Source organism: Myodes glareolus, chromosome 9, assembly GCF_982192425.1.
Source record: "Myodes glareolus chromosome 9, mMyoGla1.1, whole genome shotgun sequence".
NCBI lineage: Eukaryota > Metazoa > Chordata > Mammalia > Rodentia > Cricetidae > Myodes > Myodes glareolus.
In genome coordinates, this window is record NC_142034.1 from 44,019,673 (window position 1) to 44,039,588 (window position 19,916).

The 19,916-nt window shown below is 46.1% G+C and overlaps 1 pseudogene; it reads left to right on the forward strand.

Moving 5' to 3' along the window:
- The first annotated feature begins 4,632 nt into the window (after nucleotides 1-4,632).
- Nucleotides 4,633-8,629, forward strand: LOC146893163 (transmembrane 9 superfamily member 2 pseudogene; annotated as a pseudogene).
- The last annotated feature ends 11,287 nt before the right edge of the window (nucleotides 8,630-19,916 follow it).

Consider the following 19,916-nt stretch of genomic DNA (forward strand, 5'->3'; position numbering starts at 1 on the left):
TGGCACACTCCAGTCCAGTGCATGGCTCCCCGGGGTTTCACACTCCAGTCCAGTGCATGGCTCCCTCCCCATGACTTCACACTCCAGTCCCCTGCATTGCTCACTAGGGTTTCCCTTAGTGCTGCTTTCTTCTCTGATACAGACAAAATCTTTTCTCATTTCTTCTATGGTTTTCTTCTTGGGGCTCAGCTAAAGTTCTTACATGTCCCTGGCAAGACTGAAGTGAAGATCCTGGGATCTTATAACTAGACGCTGCCCTAATACTTTCCCTCTGGTCTTCATTGGAATACTTTTTGGAGTCTTAGACTAAGGGAAAGAGGAAGTGCTCCAGGGCTCAGAGTTGATGGGCGGAGGCTGGGGTTTAGGTGTTTTGTGATGGATCTGGCCCAGCTTTCTCTCTGTCTACAGTAGCTAACTTGGGGCTCCAGTTCCTGGGACTGTCAAGCCTGTTACTATGATCACCAGCTCTAGAGAGAGCCCCATCTTTGGCCCTACTCTGATTTCTTTGGAAGGCAGCCTCTCGTGGCACTGAGAGGTTGAAATGAACCTCATGAAAAAAATTGTTGTTTGCTATCCCTGATAGCCCAGGTTGTCCTTGAAGTCCCTCTGTAGCTAAGGATGACCTTGAACCTCTGATCCTGCCTCCACCTCCCCAGAGCTGGGGTCGTAGATGAATTCCTTACTGTTGAGACTCTCTACTAACAGTTACCTTGCCTGGCCTTGAACAACTCTAAACAAATTTTCATTAAATTTATTAATTTTGGGTTTTAGTTTTATGTGTGTGTGTACTACATGTTGTTAACGCCACCGGTGGAGAATAAGATTACCACAGTTTAAAGCCAACTTTGAAGCAAACTTTAATTAAATATCTGGCCAGGTGGATGGGCAATGGTCTGTCTCTCTAGCCAGGGCCACACCCAGGTTCCTAGGAAATAGCCTCAAGTCACACTTTGCAGAGGTTTCAAAAGACAAAACCTATAATTCACCGCATTTTCCATCAGGTCCAATCAGGGGCAAGCATCTATCCTGATGTATTTCCTGCTCACGTGATCAAGCACACAACTGGTGCAGATGGGTCAAACAAACACAGGACAAACAGGAACTTATTCTTAACCGCAAATAGAACCCCTAACCTGCGAGGTTCATTTCTCCTGTTTTGGTCTCACAATATGTGTGGGTATCTGCAGAAGTCAAAAGAAGATGTTGGTTTTCACGGAGCTGAAGAGGTTGTGAGTTACCTGACGCGGGTGCTGGGAACTGAACCTGGGTCCTCTGGAAGAACAACAAGTGCTCTTAACCACTGAGCCATCTCTCCAGCCCGTATTTACTTCTCCAGACCATATTTACTTTTTCTGTGTGTTTACTTGCTTGGGTTTTTTTTTGGGTTTTTTTTTTGTTTGTTTGTTTGTTTGGTTTTTGAGATGGGGTCTCTCCATGTAGCCTTGGCTGTCCTGGAACTCACAGAGATCACCTGCCTCTGCCTCATAAGTGCTGGAATTGAACATTTATTTTTTGGGATGCATATGTATATGCCATAGTTTGTGTGTGAAGGTCAACTTGCTGTGGGCAGTGCTACTCCTGGGTAGGTGGTCCTGGGATGTATAAGAAAGCAGGTTGAGCAAGCCATAAGGAGTAAGCCAGTAAGCAGCACCTCTCCATGGCCTCTGCATCAGTTCCTGCCTCCAGGTTCCTATAATGAATCTTTAGCCTGGACTTCCCTCAGTGATGGACTGTTACGGGGAAGTATGAGAGGAAATAAACACTCTCCCCAAGTTGCTTTTAGTATTGGTGTTTATCATAGCAAAAGAAAAGCAAATGCACACACATACACACACAGATACACATACACACAATTTTGTTTTAAAATTTTTTTTTTTTAAAGCTGGGTACACACTTTTAATTCCAGCACTCAAGAGGTACCGCGCCAGCACGGTCTGGAACCACGAGTCTCGGCGGAGGGTGTCCAGGTTGAATGAAATCCACAGAGCACGAGGTTGAGGTGAAACAGCAGCTCCTTTATTGTTCTGCTGGGGCTAGCTTTTATACCATGGCACCAAATGGGGAGGGGGCTGCGAAGGGACTGTCACCTGACCCAAGGAGGAACTCTCACCTGACCCCAGTAGGGGTCAAGGACTGATCACAGCACTTCACCTTCACCTGTCCCCAGTAGGGACTGTCACCTGACCCCAGCAGGGATCAAGGAATAATCACGTGCACTCAAACTTCCTCATCCAACTCCAGGAGCAGAGGGAAGTTATGATTCTTTGCAGATAAGCACCTCGAATGGGGGCAGGGAAATATAACTCGGGGTAGCAATTCCCACAAAGAGGCAATGGCAGGTGGATCTTTGTGAGTTTGAGACCAACCTGGTCTACAGAGTCAGGACTGTCTTGAAAACCAGAGAAAACCAGTCTTGAAAAACAAAAAACAAACAAACAAACAAAGACTTTGTTTTTAAAATGTGTGCAGGTGCCTTGTCTGCATGTATGCCTGCAGGCCAGAAGAGGGCATCAGATGGTTAGTTGCCATTTGGGTGCTGAGAATTGCACTGAGGACCTCTGGAAGAGCAGAGAGTGCTCTTAATTGCTGAGCCATCTCTCCAGTCCCCGAGATAATAAACTTCAATTAAAAAACAAAAACAAAAACTGGCAACCAGTGCCTTGGTCCGGAGGCAATGTCTGGGCTGCGATGCAGCCTATCTAAAAAGTCCTGCTGCTTCTACCACAGCTTGGATTATTTTATTTATTGGAGTCTGGTGTTCCCAGGAGATCTGTGGGCTGGGAACAGAAGCACATAAGATGTTTTTACAAACATTCCCTGTCCTTGTGACCTTTGAGGGGTCTGCTAGGAAATACAAAGCGTTGCTTGCTTCCTGAGAACACCATGGCAGAAAAAATTCTCCGCTGTGTGTTAGTTTTGGGAAATGTTCAGATTTCTCTAACAGAACAAGAGAAGATAAACTTGCATTTATCAGCAAAGAGCCCAAATTCTTCACATTAACCAAGCATGACAGTATATGTCTGTCGTCCCAACACTTGGGAGGTGAGTGTAGGAGCATCAGGAGTCAAAGGGCATCCTTGGCTACATAGTGAGTTGGAGGCCAGCCTGGGCTACGTGAGACTACCTGAAAAACGAAAAAAAGAAAAAGAAAAAAATCTTCTCATCAGAGAAACCCTCTGGATGGGGTGACAGTTTTATTTATTTGGGGTTTTGTTGCTAGTGGTAGTAGGTTGGTTTGGGTTTGTTTGTTTGTTGAGAAGGGGTCTCTTTCTATGTAGCTGTCCTAGAACTTGTTCTATAGACCAGACTGACTTTTAACTCACAGAGACCCGCCTGCCTCTGCCTCCTGAGTGCTGGAATTAAAGGCGTGCACCACCAGGCCTGACTGGAGTAGCAGTGCTTTGAAAGAATATTTCGGTGTTGCACAAAGAGACACAAACAAAGCAAAAGTAATTCAAGGCAGTTTCCTTTTGCAAAAGTGTGCACAGTGACCCAAACCCAGCGATCAACTGCTCACTCGGCTTATTTTAGAATGCAGAGTGGTGACTGAATCACTTCATAGGCAAGCTCGGCCTCACAGTCTGATGTAATTAGCTGATTGTGGCTGTGAAGGGGAGGGGTGTGATAGCCTAGGAATGTCTGGCATCTACGGGTTGGGCAAAGGGATTTTCCACAGTGGGGGGGGGGAGCTTTTGTTTTTTGTTTTTGTTTTGTTTTGTTTTGTTTTCTGAGACAGAATTTCTCTGTGTGGCTTTGGAGCCTGTCTTGGAACTCGCTCTGTAGACCAGGCTGACTCGAACTCACAGAGATCCACCTGCCTGTGCCTCCTGAGAGCTGGGATTAAAAGTGTGAGTCACCACCACCTGGCACAGACAGGGAAAGTTTATAGAATACTGCCCTTTGGCAGACTACTCATCTTTGATAGAAAAGACTGTTTCTCATGTCTGTGTGTCTGTCTCTGTGCATGTGTCTCTCTGTGTGTGCCGCATGCATGAGAGTGTGCAGGTGTGCACACCCGTATGTAGAGGAGGACGTTCAGAGATCAGTTTCCTTTATCACACCCCACCTTATTTCCCTGAGCCAGAGTGCCGCACTGAATCAGAAGTGCACCTTTTCCATCAGGCCTGCTGGCCTGGGAGTCAAATCTGCTGTTTCTGCCTTCTAGATGCCGGAATGAGAGGTGCTTTAAGCTATGCCCGGATTTCCATGCTGGGGATCTGATGCTTGCAGATGGAGCACGCATACCACGGAGCCATATCCCCAGCGCCCTAGCCTGGGATGGGAATGCATCTCAAGAAGCTTTTCTTTTTCCCATCATAAAATTTTTATTAAATATTTGGGAATTTCATACAATGCACCCCCAAAACATGTCTTTTGGGGATCAATCATCAGGGACTACATGAGACCTTATCAATAAAAAAAAAATCAATAGCAAAAAAGAAAGAAAGAAGAAATAAAGAGAGAAAAAAGAAAAACAAACAAACAAAAAGCGTTCCCTGAACCAAGCACATTGTGCAGGCCTGTGAACTCAGCACTCAGGAGGCAGAAGCAGGAGGACAGCTAAAACTTAGGGCCAGCCTGGTTTCCGCAGTGAGCTCTAGATCAGCTAGTGTCAGATTTCCTGGAGCTGTATGGTGGTCCTATGAGCTGCCCATGTGGGTGCTAGAATCTGAGTTCAAGTCCTCTGATAGAACAGTTAGTGCTCTTAACCACTGAACTATCTGTCCAGCCCTTCTTTCTTCTCCTCTTTCCTCTTGGCACACCGGCTCCATCAGAGTTACTCGCAGCCAGAGTTACTGCCCCGCCAGGAAACAGTCGCGCATGCTCCTTCGAGGTCCGTTTCCGCTTTCTTTCCCCCGTGCCTGGTGTCTCTTAGCCAATCGGAACTAGCCATTGCAGACCTCCTCAGTGCTCGGACCTTAAGATGATCTCTAGTGCCTCCTGGTTCCCTCGGCTCAGCTGCCCTCCTCTGACAGCCGCTGACACGAGCGCTAGGCTGTGTACGTGGCCGCCGCGAGGACCACGATTGATGCTGCTGTCGCTGCTCCTGCTGGGGAAGGTCCCAGGGCCGCAACCGGGCAGCGCCTTCTATCTGCCCGACCTGGCGCCAGTGGACTTCTTCACGCAAGAGAAGAGCGACGAGTGCAAGGCTGAGATAGAGCTTGTTTGTTGGTCGGCTTGACTCCGTGAAATCTTTTCTTCTTTATGAATATACAGCGTTTGATTTTTGCTAAGCGCCGGAAAGCAAACATCCATCTGAAAATCAGGTACTATTTGAAGAAAGAATTGAACCTTCACCATATAAGTTCACATTTAATAAGTCGGAAGCCTGTAAGATCGTTTGCACGAAAACGTACCATACAGAGAAGGCTGAAGACAAACAAAAGCTGGACTTCTTGAAAAAAAAGTGTGCTACTGAACTATCAGCATCACTGGGTTGTGGATAATATGCCTGTAACGTGGTGTCATGACTTCGGTGGTGATTAGAGGGTCTCTACTCCTGAGTTTCCTTTTGGCTGCTACATTACAGCTGAAGGCCATGCAAAAGATGCTTGTGTTACTAGTTCAGAATTCAGTCAAAGAGATACTTTCTACATCTCCAATCATGTTGACATCAAAATATATTATCATGTTGAAACTGGGTCCATGGGAGCAAGATTAGTAGCTGCTAAACTTGAACCAAAAAGCATCAAACATACCCATATAGATAAACCAGACTGCTATGGACCCCCCCCATGGATGTGAGTAACAAGGTATCTGGGGAGATCAAAATTGCCTATTCTTACTCTATTGGTTTTAAGAAACTGGAAAGCATCAGGTGGGCATCTAGATGGGACTATATTTTGGAGGCTATGCCTCATACCCACACTCATTGGTTTAAGAGGGTGCCCAGAAGAATTTGACTGGAGACTAGTTCATGGTGATTTATTCCGTCCTCCAAGAAAGGGAATGCTGTCAGTCTTTCTAGTATTTGGGACACAGATTTTAATTATGACTTTTGTAACTCTGTGTAAGTTTTAAATGAAGACTAAAGAGAAAATACTTTGTCTGAAAAAAAGAAGAAGCTCATTGTATTCAGTCTGAGGATTTGTGAAGACAGGATCTTGTCCACTTTGGTCTTAGGATTCGGTAGAGGTAAAAGATCCCTCTAGTGCTGGTTCCTTTACTTCCCTGATCTTTCAGCTTTTACCCCAATATCTGACTGACTCTAGGTTTTTATTATTAAGACCATTCAGAAATTGTGCTATGGATGGCATGCCTGAGTTTATTCCTCTGGCTGTGGAGTCTCCCTCTTCTGTTCACACCCTTGCTGGCACTGTTAAGCCGCTTAGATCAAGTCCTGTTCCTGGAATTTCTCAGGGACAGCAAAACTAATGGACAGTTTGGCTTCGTGGATTGGAGTGATTACTCTATAGTCCACACCCACTCCGTTCTGTGGAGCAGCACTTCCCAACAACACTCATGTTGAGTGTTCTGGGAGACAAACCTGCTTCCTGGCAGCCCCAGTCTTCACAGCCAATGAGGTCACCACAAGAGATTGGTTAGCTCTTCTATGTTCTTTTATGAAAATTTAGGGCAGGGAAGGCCTGGCCTAGGTCCCATGACCAGCCAGCTGTGGCAGATGGAAGGAGTCCCACAGCACTGGCCATGAGTGCCAAGTCTCAGGGATGTCCATAACGAAAGAGGCTTGCTATGAAACCTCAATCAGCTCAATTGGAGACAGTTTGTTTCGTTTGTTTTTGTTTTGTTTTGTTTTGTTTTTGAGATTCTATAGCCAAAGCTGAAGTGGAACTCAGTCAAGAGTCCAAGCCGACCCTGAATTTGCAGTCCTCCTGTTTTAGCATTTTGAATGCTGGGATTAGGAGTATACATAGGAGTGTCGCACCACAGTGGGCATTATGTGTGTGTGCGCATTGCATGCATGAATGTGTGTGTGTGTGTGTGTGTGTGTGTGTGAGCATCATCATGGTGTGCATGTAAGGACAGAAGACAACTAGCAGGGGTTGATCTTATCCTTTCAACTTGTGTGTTAGGGATTCAACCTAGGTCATTAGACTTGGCGCAGGCTGAGCCATCTCCAGATGGCTAATGTGGACTGTTTTAAAGAGTTTATTTTTATTTATGTGTATGTGTCTGTGTAAGGGATAGTGTGCATGTGAGTTACCCTCAGAGGCCTGAAGAGGGTGTTGGATCTCTTAGAGCCAGAGCTACAGTTAGTTGTGAGTTGCCTAACAGGGGTGCTGGGAACTGAACTCAGGTCCCGAGGAAGAGCAACAAGTACTATGAACTGCTTTATCCCCATTGTAAGCTATTTTAATTATTCCTCAAAGTTACATTCTGCTACTGTTAGTCAACTCCCTGACTCAAATTCAAGAACCCCTGGGTCTGCTTCCTGGTGCGGCAGGTTAGTTATCTGGGTTCGTCTAAAATTGTTATATGTTATACAGTATGGGTTCTGTGTCTGGCTCTTACAGCTAAGCTTGATGCTTGTGAGATTCAGGTACATTATTGTATTTAGCAGTGATTTACAGAAACCATCAATTTAGGGCACTAGTTGACAGTCAGTTAATAGAGGAAAATGATCCAGGATGGTTAGGGAAGTAGAGGTGAAAGTCTACAGATCTAAGAAGGAGAGGGTAATCTCAGAGCTTAGTCCTAAACAAAAGCTTTAAAAACAGCCACTATACCGGGGCATAGTGGCACACATCTTTACTCTCATCTCTGTGAGTTCAAGGCCAGTCTGGTCTATAGAGTTCCAGGACAACCAGCCAGAGCTACATAGTGAGATCCTGAGATCACAGCAAAACTGTACTGAGGCAGGTACAACAGGGCCTCATTTGTCAAAACAAGGACTATATAATGCTGTATAGTTTTATGTCAACTTGATATAAGTTAAAGGCATCTGAGAGGCAGGTACCTCAGCTAAGAAAATGCCTCCATAAGATCAGGCTGTCTTAGTGATTGATGGGAGCGGGCCCAGCCCCTTGTGGGTGATGCTCTGCCTGGGCTGGTAGTCCTGAAAGAAAGCAGCTGTAAACAGCTCTCCTCCGTGTCGGCTGCGTCAGTTCCTGCGCCCAGCATCCTGCCCTTACTGCTTTTGATGATGATATGGAATCGAGAGCAAAATAAGCTCTTTCTTCCCCAGCCTACTTTTGGTCATGGTGTTTCATCACAGCAAGAGAACCCTTAAGGGGTGTGTGTGTGTGTGTGTGTGTGTGTGTGTGTGTGTGTAGTTGTGGGGGTGGGGAATATCTTACTATTTAGCTCTGTTAATAGTGGGTGGTCTGGAACTCTTTATAACCTGGTCTACACAGAGATCCATCTGCCTCTCCCTTTTGAGAGGTAGGATTAAAGAGGGGTGTGTGTGTGTGTGTGCTCTTGTGTTAGCATGTGTACTTTTTTTAACTTCTCTATTGAATCTTTGGGGGCTTCATATCATGCACCCTAGTTCTATTCACCTCCTGGTTCCCTCATATCCCCCTCATCCTTTTCACATACCCCACATGAAAGAAAACGAAACAAAGTAAGCAAGCAAGCAAACAAGCAAAAGCAAGAACAAAACAAACAAAACAAACAAATAAAAAACAAAACAAAAACTCCCTAATAAACCTCAACAGAACAAAAACCACACCAGAAGCAGAAAAATCTCTTTTTCTCCTGCTCTCCTGACTCTCCATACCTCTCTATCCATCCTGATGGCATTGGAGGCTTCAGGGCATCATTAGTATACCCCTTTGTCCCATCAGCTGGACTGGTAACTGTTCATTGCAGTGAGTTCTTGGTCTGGTTCAAGGCCCCTGGTTTTTGGTACACCATCCCCACTGGATCCTCATCAGAGCTCTTCTGGGGTATCCTGTGTCTTGGAGATCTTATGGGTATCGTTCTACAGGATCAGTACCTTCATGTGCTCCAGTAGAACCCAGATGGGATAGCCGCTAGTATGGATCAACTCAAGGCCCAGTTGTGGGCCTGGGTGTTAGCCAGGCAGGTCAGATGGAGCCATTGGGGCCACCTGCCTCAGTGCTTTGGTGGAGTCAGCTCCCCTACATACATGCCTGGTGTAGGAGGGTCTTCTTTCTATGTGTTGATTTCATTGGTCAAATAAAGAAACTGTCTTGGCTTTTTGATAGGGCAGAATGTAGATAAGTGGAGTAGACCGAACCAAATGCTGGGAGAAAGAAAGCAGAGTCAGGCAGACGCCATGGCTCTCCTCTCCGAGACAGATGCTGGTTAGACTCATGCCAGTAAGCCACAGTCAAGTGGCAATACACATAAATGGAGATGGGTTAAACTAGAGGGCATGCTCAGGGTAGGTTCATTCTCACCTGTGGTGAGTGGTGGGAGCCCTCTCTCCAGAATGCAGGGGCCAGCCCTCTTGCTGCAGTGGCCAGTAAGGGGAAAGGCCAGCTTTCCCAGGGCAGTGAAGGGCTGGACAGGTTCAGTATAGCCCTCTGATTTCATCTCGTATGATTCCTAAGGCCTCCTGAGATGACACTGGCCACGGACACCAACACAGGTCCCAGCTGTGGCTGGACCATGGACCCAGAAATGGCCCTTGGCAGCAGTTAGGCCCGGATGACATCCTGGATCTGGGTGAAAAGAATGACCACCCAGGTGGGGATGGTTCCAGCAGTCGTGTGGTCACTGGACACCATCAAGGTCTCAGATTGCAGCCTGGGCCTCTATGTGACCATTAGTGTCAATACAGGACCCAGACCTCAGGTCAGACCCCAGTCACTGTAGGACCCTGGACCCCTATATGGTCGTTAGTAGCTGCTCGGTCTGGACATCACCATTTCCCCTAGCAGTGGCATGGCCCCAAGACACTAATTTGGTCCTTGATCCTTGGTGTCTGCACAGCCTTCTGTGGCAACAGGAGCATCGGATATCAGCACAGACCCTGGCTGCAGAGGGGCCGTGAACCCTGATGTGGCCCTCCCAGATGTTGTCATGTCATTGAGTAGCAGCGCAAGCCACTCACACAGGGGTGCCTCCTGGTCTTCAGACACCCATCCAGACTCAGGTGGCTGGTTTGACCCCAGGCTTCTTCATGACATTCGGTGGTAACCAAAACCACACATGTCAGTCCAGACCTTGGCTGCAGTGGGGCCATGGACCCAGACATAGCTCTTGTCAGCAGTCTGGGTCAGATGACACCCTGGCCTTGCTTGGTAGTACAGGCCTCCCTTATCTGTATGGCCCCTGCTGTTGCATGGCCCCTTGACTCCACCCAGGCTGCAGGCTGTGACCCAGATTCCAGGCCTCTGGATGGGCCGAAGGGGCAACCTGTGTCAAGTTCAGCGCAGACCCCAGCTGCAGCTGGGCCACAGACCCAGACATGGCCTCAGGAAGCAGCTTAGCCTGGTCCACTTCCTTGTTCTGAGTGGTAGCTCTGGGCACGCAGATCGGTATGACCCTGGATACCAACAAGGCCACAGGATGCAGCCTAGACCTCAGGCTTCGTGTGGCCTTTGATAGCACCATGGGGACATGGCCATCAACTCAACATTGATCTCAGCTATGATAGGATCACAGACCCAGACATAGTCCTTGGCAGAAGCCTAAATCTGTGAAGAAGGACGGTTAAAAGAAATAGCTCAGAACTGAGTATAATAGAGGATTATTTATTTAGGGGTAGACTCACAGATCACAGTCCTCTGCTGGAACTGGGAATAGCAACTAAATCCTGCAGCCGGACATGCACTTTACATCGGCATAAATAGTATAAGAGGCTACGCCCAAGTAGGTGGATAACTTAAAGACTCTTGGTGGTAGGAATTCCCACAACACATCCTCCTTTTGTTTAAATAAGAGAGTTCTAAGCCTAATACAAAATTATATACAATAAGAAAAAATATATCAAGCAAGAAACATGTGATAAATGTTTCAATAATTATTCTATCCTAATAAGTTTAAGTCTTGTATTATAAATAACTTGGCCAAATCATGAGAGAAAGTAACTATAACTATCTAGTCTTCAATTCCATGGAAGATCCGAGAAGGGAAATAATATTACTTGAGTAAGCAGAAAGTGAATCAAACAATTTCCAAAATGTGCAACAAATGACAGAGATGGCTGGCTACCTGGGAAATCACCTGAAGTCTCATTTTCAATGTTGGAGCAACCAACTATGGCTAAGGCCTAGTGTAACTGACAGACCATTTTCAGAGGCAAGAAATTTTTCAAAACTGTCCTCCCTGTCTTGGCAAGATTTGACAGTCTTTTTTTCTTGTATCCTGCTTGTCCCTGTCTGGAAATCGTGCATTTTGTCAGTGGTTGATCCATGGGCAATTCCTTGCCCAAAGGCCAATTTTGCCAAGAAGAAAACAAGCTCCAAGTGGAGTGTCTTTGGTGCTCAACAGTCTCTTGGGAATATATCGGTGCTGCCAGGAGCAATCGTGTCTTTCTTACTTCAACAGAACCCTAAGTTATTAAAATGCCATATTCTACAGCTCTTTGAAGTGGTTGAAGATCACCTATCTATGCAGAATACAATCTCTATGTATCTAAAGAACCTGATTAGTCTAACTGTAAGTATGATAAACAGAGATGACTATCGATCTATAATTCTTAATACCTATATAACTAAAAGACTAAGACTTCATATTAGAATATTATTCAATAGGGGCTGGAGAGATGGCTCAGTGGTTAAGAGCACTGACTGTCCTTTCAGAGGTCCTGAGTTCAATTCCCAGCACCTACATGCTGGCTCATGACCATCTACAACAAGATCTGATGCCCTCTTCCGGCATGCAGGTGCACATGCAGAGCACTCATACAGAAAAGTAAATAAATTTGTTTTTAAAAAAATTATACAATAAACAACTGTGCAACAAATGAGGACAATGACCTCAAAATGTAAACAATGTATAAGTTTCTTGATTAGAGGTAGAAATGTACATTGCAATATGATAAATATATCCTAAAATTGTATCAATATACAAAAATGTTTTAAGCAGAGGTAGAAGCATGCATGCATACAATATGACAAAATAACTTTGCCTAAATATACAATTATTGTAGATGAAAATAGGAACATATCCAATATAATTTAAGTTTGTATCAATATACAAGAATCTATACCAATGTAAATTGCCTATAAATAATAGCTCACAAGTATTCACTTTATTACTCACTATTATTATTAGTGTGAGTAAGTTCACATTAATCTATTTTTTTTTTTCGAGACAGGGTTTCTCTGTAGCTTTGGAGCCTGTCCTGGAACTAGCTCTTGTAGACCAGACTGGTCTCGAACTCACAAAGATCTGCCTGCCCCTGCCTCCCGAGTGCTGGGATTAAAGGCATGCACCACCACCACCCAGCTCATACTAATCTATTATCCCATCCAATCCCCCCTTTTTTTTTTCTAAAGAGATCCCTGAACCCACATAATTTCCCCTCTAAACCCCAACCATATACCAATTATAATCAACCCCTAACTGATGTCCCTAACCCTGAGGACAAACTTTGTTGGAAGAGGGGACATTGTCTTCCAGAATTACTTCCAGCTATCATGGGGGCGATGTTATTTCTATGGGATCCTGTGAAAGTAAGATGATGGTTAAGTTCCAAGATCACTATCTGGTATAATTGCAAATAGTCTCTTAGTATTCGGTAGGGTTTTTCTGAGGTTCCTATTTGGAGTTCTGGCCAGAACGTTGTAAAAAAAAGTGCACCATTTCAGCTAACCAAGTTGGAAACATCTTGAGCAGCTGGTACCCAAAACAGGTCTTATAGTAGCACTATCAGCATCATGACGTCATATCAACCAGGTGGAGTTGTTGTGGGTCCCCATCTTCTTCCCGGAAACTTCAAAGATTACTGCAGGAAAATTCATTATTCATTGTGGAAAACTTCAACATTATTTATATAGACATATAATGATAGAGACAAAAATAGATAGGAAGAAAAGTAAATTTTTTTTCCTAAATTCTTTCTTGTTTCTGTTCCATACAGACAGCTCTTGACATGAGACAAAAACTCTGAATCTTTCTTTTAACAGCATGCTTGGACTTAGAGAAGGACAGAAGGCACCACCACAAGGAACACAGCAGTGGGGAAGGGGATGTTTGGAAGCTTGGGAAATTTTCAAGTTGTCACATGCAGTTAGCTCCGCTGTGGTGGGGGTTTTACAAAAATCCACTTAAGTAAAAACAAGCCACACAGGCAGGGTTGGAAGACTTTCTGGGCTGTGGAATGGTTAGGCCTCCAGGCCATCTATCAGGTAGCTGTGGAGTCCGAATCCATGTGGGGTGCCAGATGAAGAAGGACGCTTAAAAGAAATCCCACACTAGCTCAGAATTGAATATAACAGAGGATTATTTATTTAGGGGTAGACTCACAGATCACAGTCCTCTGCTGGAACGGGGGACAGCAACCTGCAGCCAGAAAAGAGAGGCCAGAAGCAGAAGCGTGCTTTGCATAGACATTTCTAGTATAAGAGGCCACGCTCAAGTGGGCGGGTAACTTAAAGGCTACTGGCTGTCACTAAGGCTCCAGATGACAGCAAAGGCTACCCAGATCAATAAGGTCCCAGTGGCAGCATGGCTCGTGGGCCTGAACTCGGCCTCAGGAGGCTGCCCAGCCCACTGGAGTCAGTATGACTCTTGACAGCAAAAGGAGCCATGGATATCAACACAAATCCTGGCTGCTGTAAGACCAGAGACCCGCACATGGCCATTGGTACCAGCCTGATCCAGACATCGCCATGGCTCCGAGTGGCAAGCAGACCTCCCTCTTCAATCTTCTCCTCATTACTATCACCATGGTCCCAGGTGGCAAGCTGGCCTCCAACATCTGCCCAACCCTCTCTGTCTACTTTTTTCCTTTATGTGTCTTTCCATGGCATATGAACCATTCTGCTTCTTTAATTCTCCCAATTTTCTGCCTGTTATTTCCTTAAAATGAGGGGGCCCACAGCAGGTCCCTGGCTGTCCTCCCGCCAACCCGGGCCCAAGGACCTGGGCCGGCCTTCTTGCCTGCTGGGAATGCCCAAGCAGGCTAGTCCCCTTTAATCAATTTTGGTGTTTTTATTATTAATTTATAATTTATTTGTTATGTATACAATGTTCTGCCTGAAGACCAGAAGAAAGCACCAGATCTATTACAGATGGTTGTGATCCACCATGTGGTTGCTGGGAATTGAACTCAGGACTTCTGGAAGAGCAGCCAGTGCTCTTAACTAGTGAGCCATCTCTCCAGTCCCCCAGCATGTGTATTTTATGAAACAGGTTCTGCCTAGGTATTTCTGGCTGGCCTGAAACTCAGAGATCTACCTGCCTTTGCTTCTACCTTGGAGGGCTGGGATTGAAATCATGGACCTTCATATCCAGTCCTGTTTTTACTTTTTTGTAAGTATTTTTAGGAATTGTGATGATGGTTCTGTTGACATTCAGACACCTGGCCCGCCCCTGGAGATCTGGCAGAGTATGCCACCCCAACACACATGTGCTTACCAGTACTCAGGCACTATCCTGGCCTGCTATGTGGTCTCTGTGCACATGAGCTGTGCCCTTCCCTTTAAAAGGTGCTACCCTGCCTGCTTTCTTCCTTGTCTTCTCTCCCACCCATCTCTTTCTCTTGCTCTCTGCCTCTCTCTGCACCGCCCTCCTCTCTCTCTCTCTCTCTCTACACACACACACACACACACACACACACACACACACACATCTTTCTCTCTAGCTCTCTGTTTTTCTCTCTCCCCTCTCTCCCTTCCCTCCCCCACTCGGTAAAACCTCTCCACTGGAGCACTGTCTGCATGGCATGTCAGTGTCTTGACTGTGTGGGCTCTCTCCCGTGGTGGGGCTCCTTGGCATAACCCTCTCCCGCAGTAAACCTCAGTGTGTAAGAGCTCTTATTCAATGAACGGAAAAACCTGGGGTCAAATTCCTATCAACTGTGTAAGAGGCTGGGCATGGATGTGTGTGAGCCTTTTAACCCCAGCTCCCTGGCCGGTCAGCTTAGTCATAGCAGGCTTCTGTTAAATGAGAGACCCTGTCTTAAGGCTTTAAGGCAGACAGTGGCAAATGAGGACACTCAGTGTCCTGGCCTCTCCATGACTGCAGTGAGTTCACCCAAACATACAACACACACACACACACACACACACAATAATTTTTAAAGTATTTTTAATGCCCTAAACAGATTTTTTTAGAATTACTTTGTTTGCATGTTTGTCTGTACATGCATGTGGTTCCCATGGAACTAAGAAGAGGACATTTGACCCTCTGGGACTGGAGTTATAGATGGTTGTGAATTGCCATGTGGGTGCTGAGAATCAAACCCAGGTCCTCTGGAAGAGCAGTGCTGTATTCTTAACCACTGAGTCATCTTTCCAGTCCCCTGAGTAGATTTTTTTTTAAGCAGAAGGAACATGGATTATAAGGGAAAGGGAGGGGCTCCAAAGGAGAAAAACCAATATGCAGCTTTTAAAACAGGACTGGAAAAATGCCTTGAATTCTTACCATTTTTAAGTGATGTGGCGCTATGGTTTGACCTCAATAGTTTAGAAGCAAAGTTTGACTGGGAGAGTGGTTTCATGGGAGAACTCTTGCCTGGCAGGTACAAGGAAGGCTCTGTATTGGATTCCCAGTACTGGAAAAAATAAACTAGACATTTATCTAGTATCCTTCTGATGAGTTATTCCCTGTCTTCAGTTATGTTCCAGGCCCTCTTCAGTCCTCTCAGACGTTAACCATATTGTTTGTAAACTCATTGAGCAGCCAAGAAAAAAGGCTGGACCCACTGTGATCCTCGACATGCGTGTGGAAGGGCAGGTGGGATGTGTTGTAATCTGCTGGCCTGGTCCGTCACCTATATACCCTGTCCCTTTAAGAGACAAGCTCCGCCCACTCCCAACCCCCCCCCCCTTCCACTAAGGCATGCAGATCTCCCACCTCCTCTCTCTCTCTCTCTCTCTCTCTCTCTCTCTCCCCCTCTCCCTCTTCCCTTCTGGAGAGGCAGAAGCTGCCTCTCTTCTCCCTTTCTCCTCTTCTCTTCCCTCTTTTTTCCTTTCTCTTACTCCTCCATAACCCACTAAATAAACTCTATACCCCACCTCTCTCTGCATGATCTATCTGTCTGTCTCCCACGCAGCCCCACCAAGGGGACCCGCCAAGGCCTCAGGTGACCCACCACTGTCTCTTGTGGGACTGCTGTCCCTCATGGGACCGGCATCAGTTCACCCAAGTGTTATAAATGATAACAGAATGAGTAGGGGTAAGATGGTTCAGAGGGTAAAGCGTTTGGGGAGCAAGCCTGGCAACCTGAATGTGATCCCAGGTAAAGGTGGAAAGAGAACTGACTCCATAAAGTGGTCCTTTTACCTCTGGCATGCCAACGTCCCCTTACCAACACACATACTACCCCTACCCACAACAACAGCAATAAAAGGTGGGGCACAGAAACATTGGGGTGGTTGTAAAAGCTATTTCCTAACCCAGACATAGCAACCCCAGGTCTCTGTGGGTGAAGGCAGACCATATGGGGCTTTTATACATCCCTATTAGGAGATCTGGGGCACCAGGAGACTCTCTGCTGTTTGGGAGTCAGCAGAGATTTAATTTCTGACCAAATAAGCTCTTACATCAAATAGGCCCTGTGGAGCTACAAATCTAATCAGTTGATTGCAACACTCTGCCTCCTGGCTCCACCTCCAGTTCCAGGGCCAGCAGGATCCTAGGCCAAAGAGAACAGGACTTGGGCGGGCTTTAATTAATCCTGTCTCCATTCAAATAACCACGTCCATTCTGTTGCTTTGCCAGCCTCTCTCCGGAAGCCTTCACAGTGTGCCTGCTGTCTGCTGACTGCCTGTGTGATACCCTGGCATGGCCTGCAGGTTATGGGCCTTAGTGGACCTCCTGCCCATCCTATTCAGGGGCTTCATTCTCCTACTGTCCTGGGAGACCCTACTACGTGGATAACTGCCCTCCAGACTGAGTGTCATCTACTGTCATATGTAGGCTTTGTCCCTTCTTCCTAGACCCTCAACTCTAATTATAGCCCCTTTCCCCCCCACCCCGGATGATCAGGTTTGCTCCAAACATGGGGTCAGTCCGTCGCATGGAACAGATCCCACACTGTGATGGGAAGACATGGCCTACAGAGACTTGGGTTTTACTCAGACTCTTTCCTTAGGGTTCCTCACGAGAGGCCAAGCTCATCAGGCCTTAGGACCCAGAGGGTTGTCCCACAGGAGTCTACATCAGCTATCCTAATTTCATTCTATCTCCACAAACACAGCAGAATTTAGAAACACTTATTGATTTCTGTAGAACTTTTGGAAGTTTCTTTAGAAACTTTCTGTTAAAGTTTTCTGGTCTCAGCAAAATTTGTGTTGGAAAACTGCTTTTGGATGATGTTTATCTCCTTTCTCTCTCTCTCTCTCTCTCTCTCTCTCCCCAAAGTGTCACTATGAAGCTGGCCTAGAACTGGATATGTGTATGTAGATCAAGCTGGTCTCATAGAGATTCGTCTACTTCTGCCTCCTGAGTGTTGGGATTAAAAGTGTGTGCTACGATGGCCCACCCCCTTTTCCTTTAAAATATTTTTAAGTTCATTTGTGTGTGTGTGTGTGTGTCTGTGTGTGTGTATGTGTGTAAGAGAGAGAGATTGATCATGTGTGTGGCTATGGAGTGGCTATGGATCATGGCTATTGATCATGTGTGTGTATTCAGTGGCTATGGAGGCCAGAAGAAGGGGAGTCATGACTTGCTAAACTTAGCTTTTCAGTGCTAGCTTGTGGGTCTGGAGAGTTGGATTGGTTAAGAGCTAGCACCCGTTAATTACCAGCACCCACGTGGTGGGTCACAGCAATCTGTAATTCCAGATCCAGGGCATCTAATGCCCTCTTTTGGCCTTCAATGGCACCAGCATACACATGGTGCAAAGACACACATGAAAGCAAAATATTCATATACACAAAATACATTTTTTTGCTTAATTGGTTTTTTGAGACAGGGTCTTACTATGTAGCCCTGACATACCTGGGATTCACTCTGTATATCAGGCTGGCCTTGAACTCACAGAGATCACTTGCTTCTTCCTGCTGAGTGCTGGAAGTAAAGGCCTTTGCTAACACATCTGGCTAAAACTGATTTAAAAACAAAACAGAATAAAAATCCTGGCATGGAGATGTAGTTCAGTTGCAGTGTATTCCTAGGCACCACATAAACCAGTCTTGGTGGTCACACCTGGAGCACTAGTAGCTCTTGGGCAGTTGAGGCTCAAGGATCAGAGATTCAAAGCCGTCCTTGGCTAGAGAGAGTTAATAATGATTCTGAACCACATAAAACTGTCTCAAAGAAAGCGGGGAGAGGGGGGCATTGGACATAGTAATTCACACCTGTAATCCCAGCACTCAGAAGGCTGAGGCAGGAAGATTGTCAAGAGTTTAAGGTCAGTCTGGAATACGATCCTAGTTAGGGTCACTGTTGCTGTGGTGAAACACCATGACCAAAGAAACTTTGGGAGGAAAGGGTTTATTTCAGCTTACACTTCCAGGTAGCAGTCAGCTGACTAACTTAAAATCCCAGTGTAGGTAGGTGGTGGAAGCCAGGGAAGCACATAGGTGGTCCCATTATGGACCGGATTAGCAGAGTGGAGAAACAAAGGATGGAATACCCATCCAGTTTTAGAGTGGAAGGCGTGCGGGGAGGGGGGTGTGTGGATCCATTGTAGAGAGTCCAAGCAAGGAGGGGATTGAGGGCGGGAGCACAGCATTCAGAAACCCTGGGCTTTTGGAGCCTTGTTTGTTTTTATGTTAGGTATTATCCCCAATTTAAAAGGATTTTTATAAAAGGCAGCCCAAGGGCATTTAGAGATCAGGCCTTGAATTACAAAAGCCCATCTTACAAGTGTACGCCAAATCTTGGGACTCAAGCCTGTCACAATGCATCCACCGTGACAAGACTCTTGAGTCAAAAACAGGGGGTCATGAGAAATGCGTGGGCAGACGTCATTATCCACTCAATCCCACCTCAGTGAGGCCTGCCTTGCCGCTTGCGCCACCACCTGGCACGGACTGTGTCTCCAACAGGACATCCCCAAAACTGTACAGGTCCCAGACCCTAGAGGCATGTACTTAAAAAAGTTGAACTCACAGAGAGAATCTTAGCCTGTAGGAGTTCACAAGTGAGAAGGCGAGAAGGGCGTTTCCAATAATCCCAGTCAGACCAAATCAAACCAAATCAGACTGAATTAAAAGATACCCATGTTTAATGACTGCCAGCACTCCTGGGTGGTTCCCGGTGTGGGGGGTCGGGGGTGGGGGACACAGACAGGGAAAGAGGGAAAAGGGGAGACCACGGGGAACCGGGAGACCAGGTGTTCATTCTCTGGGAGGGCAGTTTAAATAGTCTGTAGGAGTGATCTTGACCTTCCCTGGGGAGGTATTACTGTTTGGCAGACTTTCTTGACCCTTCTTGGGGAGGGGTGTCACCTTTTGGTGGGCTTTCTCGGAGGTGGAGTCTGAACTGCAGCCACTCCCAGGGTAGGGACCTTGGAATGGAGTTTTCCACCCAACAGTTTTCTCTGTGTAGTCTTGGATGTCATGGAACTTGATCTGTAGACCAGGCTGACCTCTGAGAGCCCTGCCTGCCTCTGACTCCCAAATACTGGGATTAAAAAGATGAAAAAATGGTATCTTCTTTAAGACTCATTTGCTACAAAGAAAAAGAAATCTTAACAACCCTCTCTGCCACCTCTCTTATCTATAACCACGCTGCTAAAATGAATCCAGTTCTGAGAAGCTGTTGAAACAAAATAACTTACCGAAGAGGCGAAGAGCGCATAGAACTGGCAAACCATCAATTTGGAGAATTGTATAAGAATTGCCAAAAAAAAAAAAAAAAAATCATGGGCACATTCGGTAAAGGTGCTTTCTGAGAAGCCTGGTGACCCGAGCTCAAGCCTGGGA